Source organism: Somniosus microcephalus, chromosome 2 (assembly GCF_052327205.1).
Source record: "Somniosus microcephalus isolate GS21.2 chromosome 2, FLI_Smic_1.0, whole genome shotgun sequence".
Taxonomy (NCBI): Eukaryota; Metazoa; Chordata; class Chondrichthyes; order Squaliformes; family Somniosidae; genus Somniosus; species Somniosus microcephalus.
Window position 1 is genome coordinate 14,028,130 of NC_140988.1, and position 17,001 is coordinate 14,045,130.

A 17,001-nucleotide genomic window follows, 5' to 3' on the forward strand; every position below is an offset into this window, starting at 1 on the left:
GTTTTGTCAGGAGGAGGTTACCATTGGAGTTGGCTTTCCCTACTTCCTCTCTGCCGGTCACACCTCCCCAGAGGTCTGTGTCCTTTCCAAATCTGGCCTTACACTAAACATCCATAAGACAAAGGTCCTCTACCAACCTGCCCACACCACACAGTACTGCACCCCGGTTATCAAAATCCATGACAAGGCCTTGGACAACGTGGACCACTTTCGATACCTCGGGAGCCTACTGTCAACAAGGACAGACGTCGATGACGAAGTCCAACACCACCTTCAGTGTGCCAGTGCAGCCTTCGGTCGCCTGAGGAAGAGAGTGTTTGAAGACCAGGACCTCAAACCCGGCACTAAGGTCATGGTCTACAGAGCAGTAGTGATACCCACCCTCCCGTATGCCTCAGAGACATGGACCATGTACAGCAGGCACCTCAAAGCACTGGAGAGGTACCACCAATGCTGCCTCCGCAAGATCCTGCAAATCCATTGGCAGGATAGGCGCACCAACGTCAGTGTTCTTGCTCAGGCCAACATCCCCAGCATCGAAGCTTTGACCACGCTCAATCAGCTCCGATGGACGGGTCATGTCGTCCGCATGCCCGATACGAGACTCCCAAAACAAGCGCTCTACTCGGAGCTCCGACATGGCAAGAGAGCCCCAGGTGGGCAGAGGAAATGCTTTACGGACACCCTCAAAACCTCCTTGAAAAAGAGCAACATCCGCACCAACACCTGGGAATCCCTGGCCCAAGACCGCACAAAGTGGAGGAGAAGCATCCGGGAAGGCGCTGAACACCTCGAGTCTCTTCGCCAGGGACAAGCGGAAGCCAAGCGCAGGCAGTGCAAGGAGCGCACGTCAACCCAAGCACCCCACCCACCCGCCCCTTCAACCACCGTCTGCCCCACCTGTGACAGAGATTGTAGGTCCTGCATTGGACTCATCAGTCACCTGAGAACTCATTTTTAATGTGGAAGCAAGTCATCCTCGGTTCCGAGGGACTGCCTAAGAAGAACTGCTACTCATAATCTAACCCAATGTTCATGAATTTGGTCCAGCAGAGTGGCAGGATGAATTAAAGCTGCGCCAACTAGATTCTTGTTTGTAAGACAGAAAATTGTGTAAAGAATAAATAATCCATGCAGGAAATGAATAGAGGAGACATGGGAGTTGATCGTAATTTTTAGTCATGACAAGGTTTTATCTGTCTTGGGAGGTAAAACATCATCATTTCACTGAGAACTGCACCAGCAAAACTCTCTCTGAATGTCAAAGATGTAACTAATGTCTTTCATAGTTCCGAACTGGAAATAAACACTATCAGGATTATTCCGTCATTCCAGGGAACACATCTCTGTGAATTGAAAGGTGTGCCGCCCATGATTTTCGTGCTATTAATTTTAATAGACGGAAAATCACAGGCTCACCATTTCCCAAGATGCAATCCCTGCAAGCGCAGGGTTGCAGAATCACCCAGAATACAAGAGTTTAAGAGACTGCACGTTAAAATGACCAGTAGCTCAGTGGGCAGCACTCTCGCCTCTGAGTCAGAAGGGTGTGGGTTGAAGTCCCACTCCAGAGACTTGAGCACAAAAATCTCCAGTGCAGTACTGAGAGTGTACTGCACTGTCAGAAGTGCCGTTTTTCAAATAGAGACGTTAAACCGAGGCCCTGTCGGCCCTCTCAGGTGGACGTAAAAAATCCTGTGGCACTGTTTCAAAGAAGAGCAGGGGAGTTATCCCCAGTGTCAAAGGCCAATATTTATCCCTCAATCAATATCACTAAAACAGATGGGGGGAGAAATTCGGTGGAGCCGCAAACGGGGCGCCCAGCTCGCCTGGGCGCCGGAATTACCGCTGTGATCGGAGCAGTTGCGACCGCCGGAAATTCATCTTGAACGCCCCAAGAGGGACTCGGGGCGCTGCTCGAGGCGTCCCGCGTCCCTCTTAGGGCGCTGAAACTGAATATCGCAGCGCAAAGTGCCGCAGCGCCGCACACTGCGGTACTGCAGGCCTTCCTCCGCTTCTTAAGGGGGAGGGGCCTGCACCAGCGCGATGACCGATCGCGAGTGCTGGCAAAAGAGCCCGGCACCGAGGAGAAGTGCCGGGCTCTCGGGACACAGCCGGCACTGCCCGGGGGGGGGGGGGGGGGGATCAGGAGGCCGGGGACGGAGGTGCTGGCAGGCGGCCACCGAAAAAAATGGCCGCCCCGCACCTCCACCTTAATTTGTGCCACTGCCGCCACAGGTGTGAACCGGGCGCGATTTGTGAACGGCGCTACAGAGGCGGGCGCTACCAAATATCGCGATCGGGGCGGTAGCAGGGCGCTGCGCACACCGATGACGTCATCGGTGGCGGCGCAGCGCAACAGGCTAACGCCGCCATTAGCACCCCAGCTAAATATCACGAGAGGCGTGGCCAGTGGCGCTAAAGCCACTGAGTGCCCTCTTTAGGCGCTAACTGGTGGCGCAGCCCACCGAATTTCTAGGCCATTATCTGGTCATTATTACATTGCTGTTTGCGGGAGCTTGCTGTGCGCAAATTGGCTTCTGTGTTTCCTACATTACAACAGTGACTACACTTCAAAAAGTAATTTGGGACATCCGATGGTCATGAAAGGCGCTGCATAAATGCAAGTCTTTCTGTCTTTACAACAACCATCTCATTTCCCTCCCAGCTCTCCCTGATTGCAGCGATGCCTTCGAGCATGTGATCTCCACAGACCCAAGGTAACAACATGCGATAGTAATTGGACTGGCCGTTGCATTGTCAGTTAAAACTGCGAACTAGCGGGGCCTTTAGAAACCCAGCAGCGCCGATGAAAGAAACAGGTGCCAACCACAGAAACTGCATGTCATCATCTAAAACTGTGCCAATATTAAATCACCCCCTCCCCAAACTAAAACTTGAATTAGTCCAATCAGATTGATTCAGACCCCACTACTCATCGCTATCCTCCTGCTGTAGGCTCATCGCGATTGAGCCAGGTAGACTTAAACATACAAGTCAATGTTTACGTTTGTCAATGCTCACTCTTCAAGAAGGGACAAGGAGGGGGGTTGAAGAAATTTCATGTGAGCTAGGAACAGCATTATAATGCACCACAGTACTGTATTTCCATTTGTTGAAATGCACGTAAATATTTTCTGTTTCTATTCGAAAAATTGAATACTGCCGCAAAAGGTCCAGAAATATAAAGCAATTCTGAGCAATTGCAATCCATTTCTTCTTTTAAATCCGTGACTGAGGACTGCCGGTGAAATAGTGAGCAGTCTCTTCACACGTTTTTAATCAGTTAATCTCTGTCCTGTAGATAAAGTCTCTGTGACAATTGGCAATTTGATTCTGACATGAAGTGGAAATGCTTTTTTGTCCTAGTCTTTCACAGGAGCCTGCAATGCAGATCACATCACAGCATTATGCATGATGGATCTCAGCTCCACTCCCGAGTTCAACATACCTATTAACGCGCTGGAAGAAATTAAATATTCACACAGAAATGTAGTGCATAATATCTGATACGATGCTAAGTGTTTTCCCACACATACTCCATTTAGTACATATTGCAAAATAAACAGCATTGCATATTGTGTGCTTTTAACCCTGTACCTTGTCATTTATTTTAAACCACGGTGCTTGTTTTTTTTTCCTTGAAGGGAGGAAGATATAACAACAAGCAAGCTTTAAAATAATTCAAAAACCATTTCTGGGAAACGATCATGGTGTTTTAAATCAATTTGATTGTCAGCACCGTGACAGCTAAAGTAGCACAAAGCAGCATTGCTGTTGTTAATTTAGTAACTTTTATTCAGTTTTTTTTACATGATAGAGAAACTGTTGTCTGATGGTGTGCTGAATACGAGACATCATGTAGCATGGCAAAGCTTTGTTGCACAGCCTTGCCTCCTAATCCATTTAAAAGTAATTTGTTTACTATTACACTAGCCTCCAAAGCATTGCCTCTTAATTTCTTGATAATTTGCTCCTGTTTGATGTATAGAATCAAGTTGTCAGCCACAAGTCGTGAGACGTGGGGTGAATCCAAAATAAGCACGTTGGTTGCCATGGAGTGGCTTGGATACTACAGGGCTTTGTGGCTCAATGAAGGTTTCCGGTTTGATTGTAAATATGAAAGAAAGACTTGCATTTATATAGCGCCTTTCACAACCACCGGACGTCTCAAAGCGCTTTACAGCCAATGAAGTACTTTTGGAGTGGAGTCACTGTTGTAATGTGGGAAACGCAGTAGCCAATTTGCGCACAGCAAGCTCCCACAAACTGCAATGTGATTATGGCCAGAGAATCTGTTTTTGTTATGTTGGTTGAGGGAGAACTATTGGCCCCAGGACACCGGGGGGTAACTCCCCTGCTCTTCTTCGAAATAGTGCCATGGGATCTTTTACGTCCACTTGCGAGGGCAGACGGGGCCTCGGCTTGACGTCTCATCCGAAAAGCGGCACCTCCGACAGAGCAGCGCTCCCTCAGCACTGCACTGGGAGTGTCAGCCTGGATTTAGCAGATATGGAACAACAGATAGTGAGAGCTAGCCATAGCTGCAACCAATCCATTTAATTTTATTCACCAAATTGTGAATCTGAATCGTCCTTCTGTAGGCATTCTTTAATCTCTGGTATATCACAAGTTTTGCTGCTATTCTTAACTTCCTCTTGCCCATGTTGTGAAATCTTTGTAGCCGACAGGATCAGATGCCATTGTTGATTTTCACATAAGTTCAAATATCACCAGTTTGAGGGTGCAATCTCTGAAAGATAACCCCAGCTAAACAGCTAAATCTGATTCTCATTTCATAAGATTAGAGAGTCCACTCTGGGAAAGAGAGTTGGCACCTCATGACAGGAAGCACTTCTTCACACAAAGGGTGGTGGAAATCCGGAACTCTCTCCCCCAAATAGCTGTTGAGGCTGGGGGTCAATTGAAAACTTCAAAACTGAGATTTGATAAATTTTTGTTAGACACGGGTATTAAGAGTTACGGAACCAAGGCGGGCGGATGCCGTTAAAAGATGCAGATCAGCCATAATCTCAGAGTGTGGGTTTAGAGGCGGGTCCGCTGTCAAAATCAAAATGATTGACAGCGGGTTGGAAGCCCACTCCGAACCCGCCTGCATGTAAGTTTCCAAAGTGTCGGATCTGCAATTTCAGAACAGACCCGGCACCAAGCGACGGGGGAGGCATTTAAAATAGTTAAATGCTTGTTAACTACTATTTTGCCAGCCTATTTCTATTTTACCACTATTTTAACGAGGCTCACGTCGTTCGGAGATCACGTCAGGTAAGTAGGTTGGGTTCTCTGTGTCTCCCCATTGCTGTGAATAGGTGACAGCTGCAAAAGTGGTATAAAAGCTACCATTTCACAGCTGTTCACTTTCCAATGTCAGAAGCTTGAGCCTTCAGGACTTGGAAGACGCTTTTGAGCTTTACGCAGTTTGGAAGTGTTTGAAGTAAACTCTCTATCCACTGTCACCTCACTGGAGCAAGTTCTCTCCCCATTGACAGATCGCTTCTGTCATCTCAACTTCAGCTGCCATCTATTCCAGCAACATCGGTGCCCTTGAAAAAATCTCACGTTGCTCCTCTGAATCCCTCCACAATCAGCCCCAACACCAACATCACCAGGCACACCAACAACAACACCAACCTTCTCCGCAATCAACTGATGCTGCACAGGACACAGGGCATCAGCACCCGACAACATTGCTGCTTGGGAGGCCAGCGATGGCATCACCATGGCCAGATTTACTTCACTTGACGCTGTACACCCTGGTTGCCACATGATGCGCCAGGTTGAACCACCCCACACCAGCACCATAAAGCATCCCTACAATGTCCAAGCCATTCCTTTCACACTCATCACAATTGTGTGTGGGGTGGGGGCAGACGGGGTTATGTCTCAACATTGACTGGAACCCACTAAGACACTTCCAAAGGTGAGCACAGATCTGTCCAATAAGGCAAAGTATTGAAAGTAAAGATTTCCATGTTTGACAACACATTAACAGAACATTTACATGAACATTGCATAAAACATAAAACTTGAATGTAGGAAGTATGATTAAGAAGTTTGCAAATGATACAAAAATTGGCCGTATGGTTGATAATGAAGAAGAAAGCTGTAGGCTGCAGGAAGATATCAATGGACTGGTCAGGTGGGCAGAACAGTGGCAAATGGAATTCAATCTGGAGAAGTGTGAGGTAATGTATTTGGGGAGGGCGAACAAGGCAAGGGAATACACAATAAATGGTAGGACACTGAGAAGTGCAGAGGAACAGAGGGACCTTGGAGTGCATGTCCACAGATCCCTGAAGGTAGCAGAGCACGTAGATAAGGTGGTTAAGAAGGCACACAGGATACTTGCCTTTATTAGCCGAGGCAAAGAATATAAGAGCAGGGAGGTAGGTTATGCTTGAACTGTATAAAATACTAGTTAGGCCGCAGCTAGAGTACTGCGTGCAGTTCTGGTCACATTACAGGAAGGATATGACTTCACGAGAGAGGGTACAGAGGAGATTTACGAGGATGTTGCCTGGGCTGGGGAATTTTAGCTATGAGGAAAGATTGGATAGGCTGGAGTTGTTTTCTTTGGAACAGAGGAGGCTGAGGGGGAGACCTAATTGAGGTGTATAAAATTATGAGGGGCCGAGATAGAATGGATAGGAAGGACCTATTTCACTTACCAGAAGGGTCAATAACCAGGGGACATGAATTTAAAGTAATTAGTCGGAGGTTTAGAGGGGAGTTGAGGAGAAATTTTTTCACCCAGAGGGTGGTGGGGGTCTGGAACTCACTGTCTGAAAGGGTGGTGGAGACAGAAACCCTCATCACATTTAAAAAATACTTGGATAGACACTTGAAGTGCTGTAACCTACAAGGCTACGGACCAAGTGCTGGAAAGTGGGATTAGGGTGGATAGCTCCTTGTCGGCCGGCACAGACAAGATGGGCCGAATGGCCTCCTTCTGTGCTGTAAATTTCTATGATTCTATAACACCCAAGTGCCTACCCTTGTGTGTTGCTCATTGGCATGATTGGACTGCGTTGAGGGTGAGTGTGAGGGGTGGCTACTGAGATGGGGAATTGATACTGTAGATAGAGAGGGATGGGTGGAGGTGCAAGGTAAGTTGGTGTGAGTAAGGATATGCAGGAGTAGGGTAGGGAAGGCAGAGTGATGGGAATGTGATGAGTAGCCCAGCAGGATGAGGTTGAGTGTGGCTTTGCAGTAACGTTTTGTGATCTACTCCGATCATTGAAAGGTTTGCGCCACTGCAGCCTGGTCCTCCTGATGACATCCCTGCTTTTGTCCTCCTGTGCAATGTACAACCAGGCTGCATTGGTGTCGTGGGAGGTATCTTCCGCCCATGGGAAGGGAAGAGAACCTCCCTGTGTGCTGTGACTTCCTCCATCAGCATATGGAGGGAGTCATGGGAGAGCCTGGGTGCAGTCGTGCACCTCTGTGCAGTGCTTGTCAGTGTTTGCAGCACCTCAGTGCACAACTGTCAAAATCAATGTGGCCGTGGTCCCTTTATGGAAACCGACTGATGACGCGTCATCAAATGACATCATCAGACCCGCTTCCTTTTAATTGGCCGGGAAACGCGCAGGGCCGGTTTATCAAACCCAATCTACGTAAAATCCTTTTCACAGAGCGGCTGGAGCCAGAAGCGGGAGCGGGACCGGGACCTGCCAACGACCTCTCCCGCCTCTGATGGCGAAATTGCGGCCTTACTCTGTGTTCCTACCTAAATTATCATTTTTTGTACCATGGTGTTCCATTGACAGTTCATTCGCCCAGTTGAGACTCTTCTTCCACGGTTAAATGGGGGTTGTTGACAATAGCTCCTGCCTGGTCAGAGGCAGAAAAGAGTGCGTGTGGTTGCTTCTGAGAACCATCTCAAGCTCAAAATCTTTGGGGAAAAAAAAGAATTTACATAGCGCCTTTCATGACCTCAAGACATCCCAAAGCACTTCACAGCCAATGAAGCACTTCTGAAGTGTTATGTAGAAAATGCGGCAGCTAATTTTCGCACAGCAAGTTCCCACAAACAGCAATGAATTAGCAATGTTTTAATGATATTGCAATAGAAAGCGAAAAGAAGAAAAATGGGGGAATAGGAAGGACAAAGGAACAAGAGAATTTTAAAAATATTTCTTTCTTTCAACTTTGGTGGGGCATATATCAGTCGGCGATGGATCGGCCATCCGTTGTAAACACTGACCTGTTTCCTGGGCACAGTATATAGCAATTGCAAATGGTCCTTTCAAGAAAAATAACGAGGACGAACTGCTTTTTGGATAACTTCAATTTAAAGAGCATTTTAAATACAAATGAAAAACAATTGCGGAATATTACATCTTCAGAGTCATCTATTTAGCAAATAGACCAAGATAATAAGATAGGCCAATGTGCTGCTAAATCTCAGGCTGTGACATTAAGGAAAGATTTCCTCTATGAATAGTGAAATCTATAAATGAGTTCCTTTTAAACCTTTCTGATTTCATTAAACATAACACACATGGGAAATCTTCTATGATTCTACTTAAAGCGCTACAACCCTTAAACTTCCTGTTAATCATTTGAATACTCAGTGCCTTTGCAGTTTTCAATGTACAACCTGCAAAATCGTTTTCCGCACTTTTCCAAAACTGATTATAATAAAGGAATGAAAATAAAAGCTCTCTCGATTTGCGTCTATTACCACTCTTTTTAAAATATAGTCTGACATCAATGATTGTGATGCCCTGTAACCAGTAACCACATTTCGCCCACACCAGACAGTACGGGTTTAATCAGGAAAATGTTTTCTCCGATAGAAACAACCGAATAAAACCACTTGAAAATCTGTCAGCGGGAATACTTCCCACAGAGGATTACTGCCAAAACGACATTTCGAAGAAAGACTTTCTGTATAGTGGCTTATCATGTCCCTCCAAAACACCTCAAAGTACTTCACAAGCAATGGCCCCTGTATTTACCGAACCGCATGTTCTCCAGATTTCACTCCTGGCTGCCTGTCGGGCGGGAAAGCCTGCAGCAGAAGGCCCAATCGGGGAAAAATTCAGTATCACCCCATTTGGGGCGCCATTATCGGCCGTGTGCAAAGTTTAGCACCTGGCGCTAATTATCGCCTCCAACGGCAAACTTGGCTTTTATCGCACCTGGAGGTGATTGGAGCGCTAAATCCGGCGCTTCACACCTGTCTTAAGGCGCAAAGGCCGAGGAGTGAGGCGCTACCTCAGAGCGCTGGCGAAGCAAGGAAGGGCAAATCAAAATAAGCCTGCAAAGTGCTGCTCAGTACTCAAAACTCCTTCACACAGCGTTGAATCTCTCCAGAAGTCTCTCTCTCTCTCTCTCTCTCTCAGAATGCGTGGTGCAAAACTGTCACCAACAAAAAAAGGCAGGAAGCGGTCGCCTTTAAATAGCGCTCCCCCAGTCCCTTCCTGACTGCAAAACGCTCCCCTCAACCTGTCGTTGCTAGCGGCAGGCGGTAAGGCAGGGGGCGCCACTCAATATCCGGTCCGGGGCACTACCGGGGCCTTGCACACTCGACTGATGTCACGATCTGCCGGTGCAGGAGATCGTGGCGGTAGTGTTTAGCACCGTCGCAAAATGTCTAGTTAATTTCGTGAGCGGCGCAAACATTGCTGCGCCCGGGCACTAGTTGCTTTGCGCCCTGTAGTGTATGTACCCGTCTACCTTTAAGGGAACTATTGAATGTAACCGTTCACCTTTAAGAGAACTACTTTAGGTGTGGCACTATTTGTTTGGCTTCTGTATACTGTAATACCGATAGTGACCACACCAGTATATAAGTGTTGTGGCAGGATTGCTGGGGCAGATTCGCCCTGACCTTCGAATAGTAAAGACCTGTTTGTTTGTTACTCCTGAAGTCTGTGTATTTATTAACTGCACAACCCACAGACTTTACAGTGGCGACGAGTCCGATCGTACCCTGCGGCAAGACTACCAAACCAACGAAGAGCGTCGAAGAGAGGCAACCGCCCTCGTCGTGCTGCTGAAAGAAAACACGAGGCTGCAGCAGGAGGAAGGAGGAAGACTTTAGCAACAAAAGCTTCCATCTGCAACAGGCACTGACTACCCTTCTACCACGGTGCGGAGTGAGCCGATCAGCAGGAAACAAGGCGGCCGCGGAGACTGTGAGTAGGGGAAGGTGTAGAGAATATCCGGAGGATAAGGGCTGTGCACTCGACCACGGTCGAGGGGGAACGGAGCCGGTCAGAAAGTCGGGTCCAACGGCGTCGTGAGACAGTCGGACCTCGATCGGCGGGAAAAGCCGGGCAGCGACCGCAGCCACGAAGCGCTGAGACTGGGAGTAGGCGCGGGAAGAGAAACCCAGCTGCAGCCGGGGAGGGAAACACCGGTCTGCGAGAGGGCTGGGAGGCGAACAGGAACCGTGCGGGTGGGAGAGAGAGCGACAGAGCCGAGCAAGGGGAGAGAGACTGCGCGAGAGCCAGTCCAGCGGCTGAGCTGTTCTCCACCAACGGGGTACCCAAAGCCGGTAGAACCGAACGTGCGGGAGAGGGAGAGACAGAGCCGAGCAAGGGGAGAGAGACTGTGCGAGAGCCAGTCCAGCGGCAGAACTGTTCTCCACCAACGGGGTACCCAGGGCCGGTAGAACCGAACGTGCGGGAGAGAGAGCGACAGAGCCGGGTACGGAGAGAGAGACTGCGCGAGAGCCAGTCCAGCGGCTGAACTGTCCTCCGTTAACGGGGTGTACCCAGCGCCGGTAGAGCCGTGCGGGCGGGAGGAAAAGACAGAGCCGAGTAAGGGGAGCTGTGCGAGAGCCAGCCCAGCGGCTGAACCTGTCCGCTGTGGGGAAAGTGTACCCCTTCCACCAGGAAGAAACGCGGGAAACCGCCATTAGGCGGAGGAGACGACAGAAGCGGGAAACCGCCATTGAAGTGGGCGGGGAGAGAAAGGAAGAGCGGGAAACCACCATTTTCGCGGGAAAACCGCCATCTTAACTGACATACCGCCATTGAAGTGGGCGGGGAGAGAAGGAAAGAGCGGGAAACCGCCATTTTTGCGGGAAAACCGCCATCTTAGAAATAAACAATTAAATAAGAATATTTAAAGAAATACTGGTGCTGCTCCCAAGGGAAGAAAGATGCCTAAGCGAGGGAATATTAACGACTTTAATTCTGAAATAGAAGACTGGGCCACATACGTGGAACGCATAGAGATCTACTGCGAAGCCAACAAAATAGAGGAAGACGACAAGGCGATAACATTGCTAAACTCGATGGGGGCAAAAACATACGGGCTCTTGAAGCATCTAATAGCACCAGATAAACCAGCGGATCAGACCTTCGAAGAGATTGTGGCTGTGCTGAAGGACCACTTGAACCCCACACCGTTGATGCTGGCTGAACGATTCAAATTCTACGCAAGAACGCAGAGGAAAGACGAAAGCAATGCGGAGTACTTGGTCGAACTGCGTAGGCTAGCGAAATACTGCCAGTTCGGAGGGAATCTGACAGAAGCACTGCGGGACAAGTTCGTATGCGGATTGTCCAAAGAAGGGACGCAGAAGCGACTACTGGAAGAGAACGACCTCACACTGGACAGGGCTGTCCTTATAGCTGCATCGCACGAAGCCGCAGCGAAAGGAACGGCGGAAATGCAACTAAAGGCGGCGGCACTCGGGGTGGACCAAATTACTTCAAGCACAACAAAATGCTACCGTTGTGGGAAGACAACGCATGACCAGAATCAATGCTGGTTTAAGAACCAAGAGTGTAGGAAATGTGGCAAACTGGGTCACATCGCGAAGGTATGCCGGTCAGGGAAGAAGACCAACAATCAAAGGAAGCCACCACAAGAAAAGTACAACAAGGTACACAAGGTGGCTGAGAAGAGTTCAGACGAACAGAATTCAGACTCAGACCCAAACAACCAGGAGCTGGGTAGTCTGAGAATCCACAATGTGGGTAAAGAAACGGATCTACAAACCATCTGGGTCATACTAAAAATAGCTGGAGTCCAAGTAAGGATGGAGCTGGACACTGGATCAGCTCTATCAGTCATCAACCGAAGGGACTACCACCGGCTATTCTCTCACATACCTTTAAGAAATACCAAGTTCGTATTACAGACATACACGGGGCATAACGTATACCCCATGGGGAAAATAAGAGTCAAGGTGAGAGATAGGGGTAAAGAACACCCAAGAATGAACTTGTACGTATTACCTGAAGGAGGACCACCACTTCTAGGACGGGAGTGGATTAAGAAAATAGATATGGAATGGCACTACCTAAAAGCCATAATGAGGGAGGACTCGGTGCAAGCTATCAGCTCAGATTCTGAAATGGATGACGATAAGACCAATTCAAATATGGAAGACAAGGCTAAAAGGGACTTGCCGACGATGGGGAAGGAAACGAAGACATGCAGAAGGACTTATGTTACCAAGAAGAATAAAGCTGCAGAGCAGAACGCCAGGTTGACAGAGAATTCTGAGCCTGTTCAAGCAAAGAATTCATCCACGACGGAAGAACACCGAGTTCGGACTCAAACTTATGTCAAAGTACGACAACAATTAGAACAGTTGAGTGACCGTCTCGTACAAGAGATGAAAAATATGGAAAAGTTCTGGGACACCGAATGGGAGAACCTGGAAAGACAACAGAGACAGCTAGCTCAAGCAGAGAGCGACCATAGAGCCATCGTGGCCAAATACCAATCACATTCCCCTGATGCTGTTCAGGAACTAGAATATTTACAGAACGAACCAAAGGAAGAGGAATCTTCAGGAAGCCAGGATTTTATCCCAGTTCATCTCTACGACTCGTTGCAAGCAGAGTGTAACAAGTTGAAAGAACAGTATGAACAGGCCCAGACTACAATCCTGGAAGGGGTTAACTCGGCAACCTCCGAAAAGCTAGTTTTAGTGAAAGCATCTGAACAGCTAAAGGTTGAACATGAGCGAGAATTACAAAGGCTGCAGGAAATGTTTGAGGAGCTCCAGGCCAAGACAGACTCATCGGTAGAGATTCCATCCATCGAGGAAAAATTAGAGGTGGAAGACATAGCAGAACATGAAATTCAAGATGTCCAAGAACTCATTAAATTATTGAAGGCAACCCAGGACAAATATGAGGCGGCAATGGCCGAGGTTCAACAACTTGAAGAACATATTCAACTAGGAATCCGGGCAGTGGAAGGAAAGGCAACTGGAAGGATCACAGAGACTGTAGGAATGGCCCCTGAACAGGAGTTAGAGAACATCAAGGCGCAACTTCTTCGAGCGCTTAAAACCAAAGTACCGGAGGAAAGGAAGGTGAAAACATTGGAGGGAAAGGTGGATGAAATGGAGAAGACTCTAATCCACAGTGTCCCCGTAGAAGAGTTAACGGCCAGCCAACTCTTACACACGCTGAGGGACAAGACTCCAAAATGGGAACACGAGTTTCAGGGTTCAAAGGGAACGAATTCGGAGCTTCCAAAAGTCACGGAGATAGCTGAGGTGGCAACACAGCTTTTACAAGGATGCCAAAAGTACGCTGAATTGCGTCAAGGGGAACAGAAGGGGGTGGAAACAGATACTCCAGTAGAAGGATTAAATAGCCTGACAACGACATCCCCGATGGAAGGGAAGGTATTGAACTCACAAATGAGGCCAGTAGTGAAGGAATGGCAGACATCCCCAGAAGAGCGGAATGAATATGAATGTTTGAAGAAGTCTTTTCAAGAAAGATGGTTAGGGAAGGAACCACCGTCGGCTAACGTCCAGATGGATAAGAAGGAAGTAGAAGGGCCTCTCACTGGCCTAACTCAGGACGACCCCGAATATTACCATGACCTGTTGAGTGACACTGAATATTACGAGGATCTGGTCTGCTCAGTTTGTGATGAAAACTCCCAAAGTGCTGAAATCCGGATGAAGCACTTAAGGTCTAAGGAACATAGAGAGTTGGTGGCGCTACAGCTGGCAGCCGAGAAAGGAGCTCCGAGAGTGTCAAAAAGGCAGAAAAGGAAAAAAAAGCAGAAGATAATAACTGTCTAAAATATTAGCACTTCTACCATCTCAGGCGGGACACTACGAAAGGAACTAAATTAGTTGAAAAACTGGAAAATATCAAGACAGCCAGTTGGTTGTAAAAGTCCGCACTGCTGGTTCAACAGGACGAAAGTTCAAGCTGTTACGTCAAGAAAAAGGCTATGGAGGAGTCACGCTAGCCATGTGAACCGGCTACACCAAAGAGATGTTGTTTGGAACGAGTCAAGATCAGAGACTGAATCTATGAACTGTTTCCGCAGAGACTGAACCTGTGAACTGTTCCCACCAAGATTATATCTGTAAATTGTTTTATATGACATTGACTCCACCGAGATTATATCTGTAATTTGTTTTATAGGAAGTTGAAGATATGTATGTTTAACGGGGACTCTGTAAGTAATAAGCTAAAAAGGGAGGATTGTAGTGTATGTACCCGTCTACCTTTAAGGGAACTATTGAATGTAACCGTTCACCTTTAAGAGAACTACTTTAGGTGTGGCACTATTTGTTTGGCTTCTGTATACTGTAATACCGATAGTGACCACACCAGTATATAAGTGTTGTGGCAGGATTGCTGGGGCAGATTCGCCCTGACCTTCGAATAGTAAAGACCTGTTTGTTTGTTACTCCTGAAGTCTGTGTCGTTATTAACCGTACAACCCACAGACTTTACACGCCCCATTAGCGCTCTCTTAAGGCGCTAACGGGAGGCGCAAACAACTGAATTTTTCCCCATGTCCTGTAGTTATTTAGGAAAACTCGGCAGTCATTTTACACACAGCAGCGTCCCACAAAAAGCAATGAGATGAATTTTTTTTTTGTAATGAATGATTAATTAATGTTTTCTATGGTGTTGGTCAAGGGAAGAATTTGCCCAGGAGGACATCAGGAGAACTTCTTTGCTCTAGGAGTAGTGTCAAAAAAATCAGTAACACCCACCAGAATCGGCAGATGGGGCCTCTGATTAAAATCAGAACCGAATAATGGCACTTCTGACACTGCAGCACTCCCTCAGCACTGCATTAAAGTGTTGGTCTGGATTAAGAACCCAGATGGGAAGTGGGACTGTTTTTTATTTTTTTTAATTCAATGATGGGATGTAGGCGTCGCTGGCTAGGCCTGCATTTAGTGCCCATCCCTAATTGCCCTTGAGAAGATGGTGGTGAGCCGCCTTCTTGAACCGCTGCAGTCCATATGGTGTAGGTACACCCACAATGCTGTTAGGAAGGGAGTTCCAGGATTTTGGCCCAGCGACAGTGAAGGAACGGCGATACAGGGCCAAGTCAGGATGGTGTGTGGCTTGGAGGGGAACTTGTAGGTGGTGATGTTCCCATGCGTCTGCTGCCCTTGTCCTTCTATGTGGTAGAGGTCGCGGGTTTGGAAGGTGCTGTTGAAGGAGCTTTGGCAAGTTGCTGCAGTGCATCTTGTAGATGGTACACACTGCAGCCACAGTGCGCCGGTGGTGGAGGGAGTGAATGTTGAAGCTGGTGGATGGAGTGCCCATCAAGCGGGCTGCTTTATCCTGAATGGTGTCTAGCTTCTTGAGTGTTGTTGGAGCTGCACTCATCCAGGCAAGTGGAGAGTATTCCATCACACTCCTGACTTGTGCCTTGTCGATGGTGGAAAGGCTTTGGGGAGTCAGGAGGTGAGACACTCACCGTAGAATTTCCAGCCTCTGGCCTGCTCTTGTAGCCACAGTATTTATATGGCTGGTCCAGTTCAGTTTCTGATCAATGGTAACCCCCAGGATGTTGATAGTGGGGGATTCAGCGATGGTAATGCCATTGAATGTCAAGGGGAGATGGTTAGAGTCTCGCTTGTTGGAGATGGTCATTGCCTGGCACTTGTGTGGTGCAAATGTTACTTGCCACTTGTCAGCCCAAGTCTGAATGTTGTCCAGGTCTTGCTGCATATGGACACGGACTGTGTCAGTATCTGACGAGTCTCGAATGGTGCTGAACAGTGTGCAATCATCAGCGAACATCCCCACTTCTGACCTTATGATGGAGGGAAGGTCATTGATGAAACAGCTGAAGATGGTTGGGCCTAGGACACTGCCCTGAGGAACTCCTGCAGTGATGTCATGTGATTGAGATGAATGACCTCCAACAACCACAGCCAACTTCCTTTGTGCTAGGTATGATTCCAACCAATGGAGAGTTTTCCCCTTGATTCCCATTGACTTCAGTTTTGCTAGGGCTCCTTGATGCCACACTCGATCAAATGCTGCCTTGATGTCAAGGGCAGTCACTCTCACCTCACCTCTTGAGTTCAGCTCTTTTGTCCATGTTTGGACCAAGGCTGTAATGAGGTCAGGAGCTGAGTGGCCCTGGCGGAACCCAAACTGGGCGTCAGTTAGCAGGTTATTGCTGAGTAAGTGCCGCTTGATAGCACTGTAGACGACACCTTGCATCACTTTGCTGATGATTGAGAGTAGACTGATGGGACGGTAATTGGCCGGGTCGGATTTGTCCTGCTTTTTGTAGACAGGACATACTTGGGCAATTTTCCACATTGCCGGGTAGATGCCAGTGTTGTAGCTGTACTGGAACAGCTTGGCTAGGGGCGCAGCTAGTTCTGGAGCACAAGTCTTCAGTACTATTGCCGGAATGTTGTCAGGACCCATAGCCTTTGCAGTATCCAGTGTCTTCAGCCATTTCTTGACATCACGTGGAGTGAATTGAATGGGCTGAAGACTGGCATCTGTGATGCTGGGGACCTCAGGAGGAGGCCGAGATGGATCATCCACTCGGCACTTCTGGCTGAAGATAGTTGCAAATGCTTCAGCCTTGTCTTTTGCACTCACGTGCTGGGCTCCACCATCATTGAGGATGGGGATATTTTTGGAGCCTCCTCCTCCTGTTAACTGTTTAATTGTCCACCACCAGTATCTGACTCAGACAAGAGTGCTACCAACTGAGCTAAGTTCACATTTGATTGTAATGCTGCTGGTAGAAGTCCTGAGCATCTTT

General features: G+C 48.0%; 1 protein-coding gene across 1 annotated transcript in view; it reads right to left on the bottom strand.

Annotated features, from left to right (window-relative positions):
- Positions 1–17,001, bottom strand: part of ccser1 (coiled-coil serine-rich protein 1) — a 1,261,432-nt gene that overhangs the window by 123,005 nt on the left and 1,121,426 nt on the right. The window lies entirely within an intron of this gene.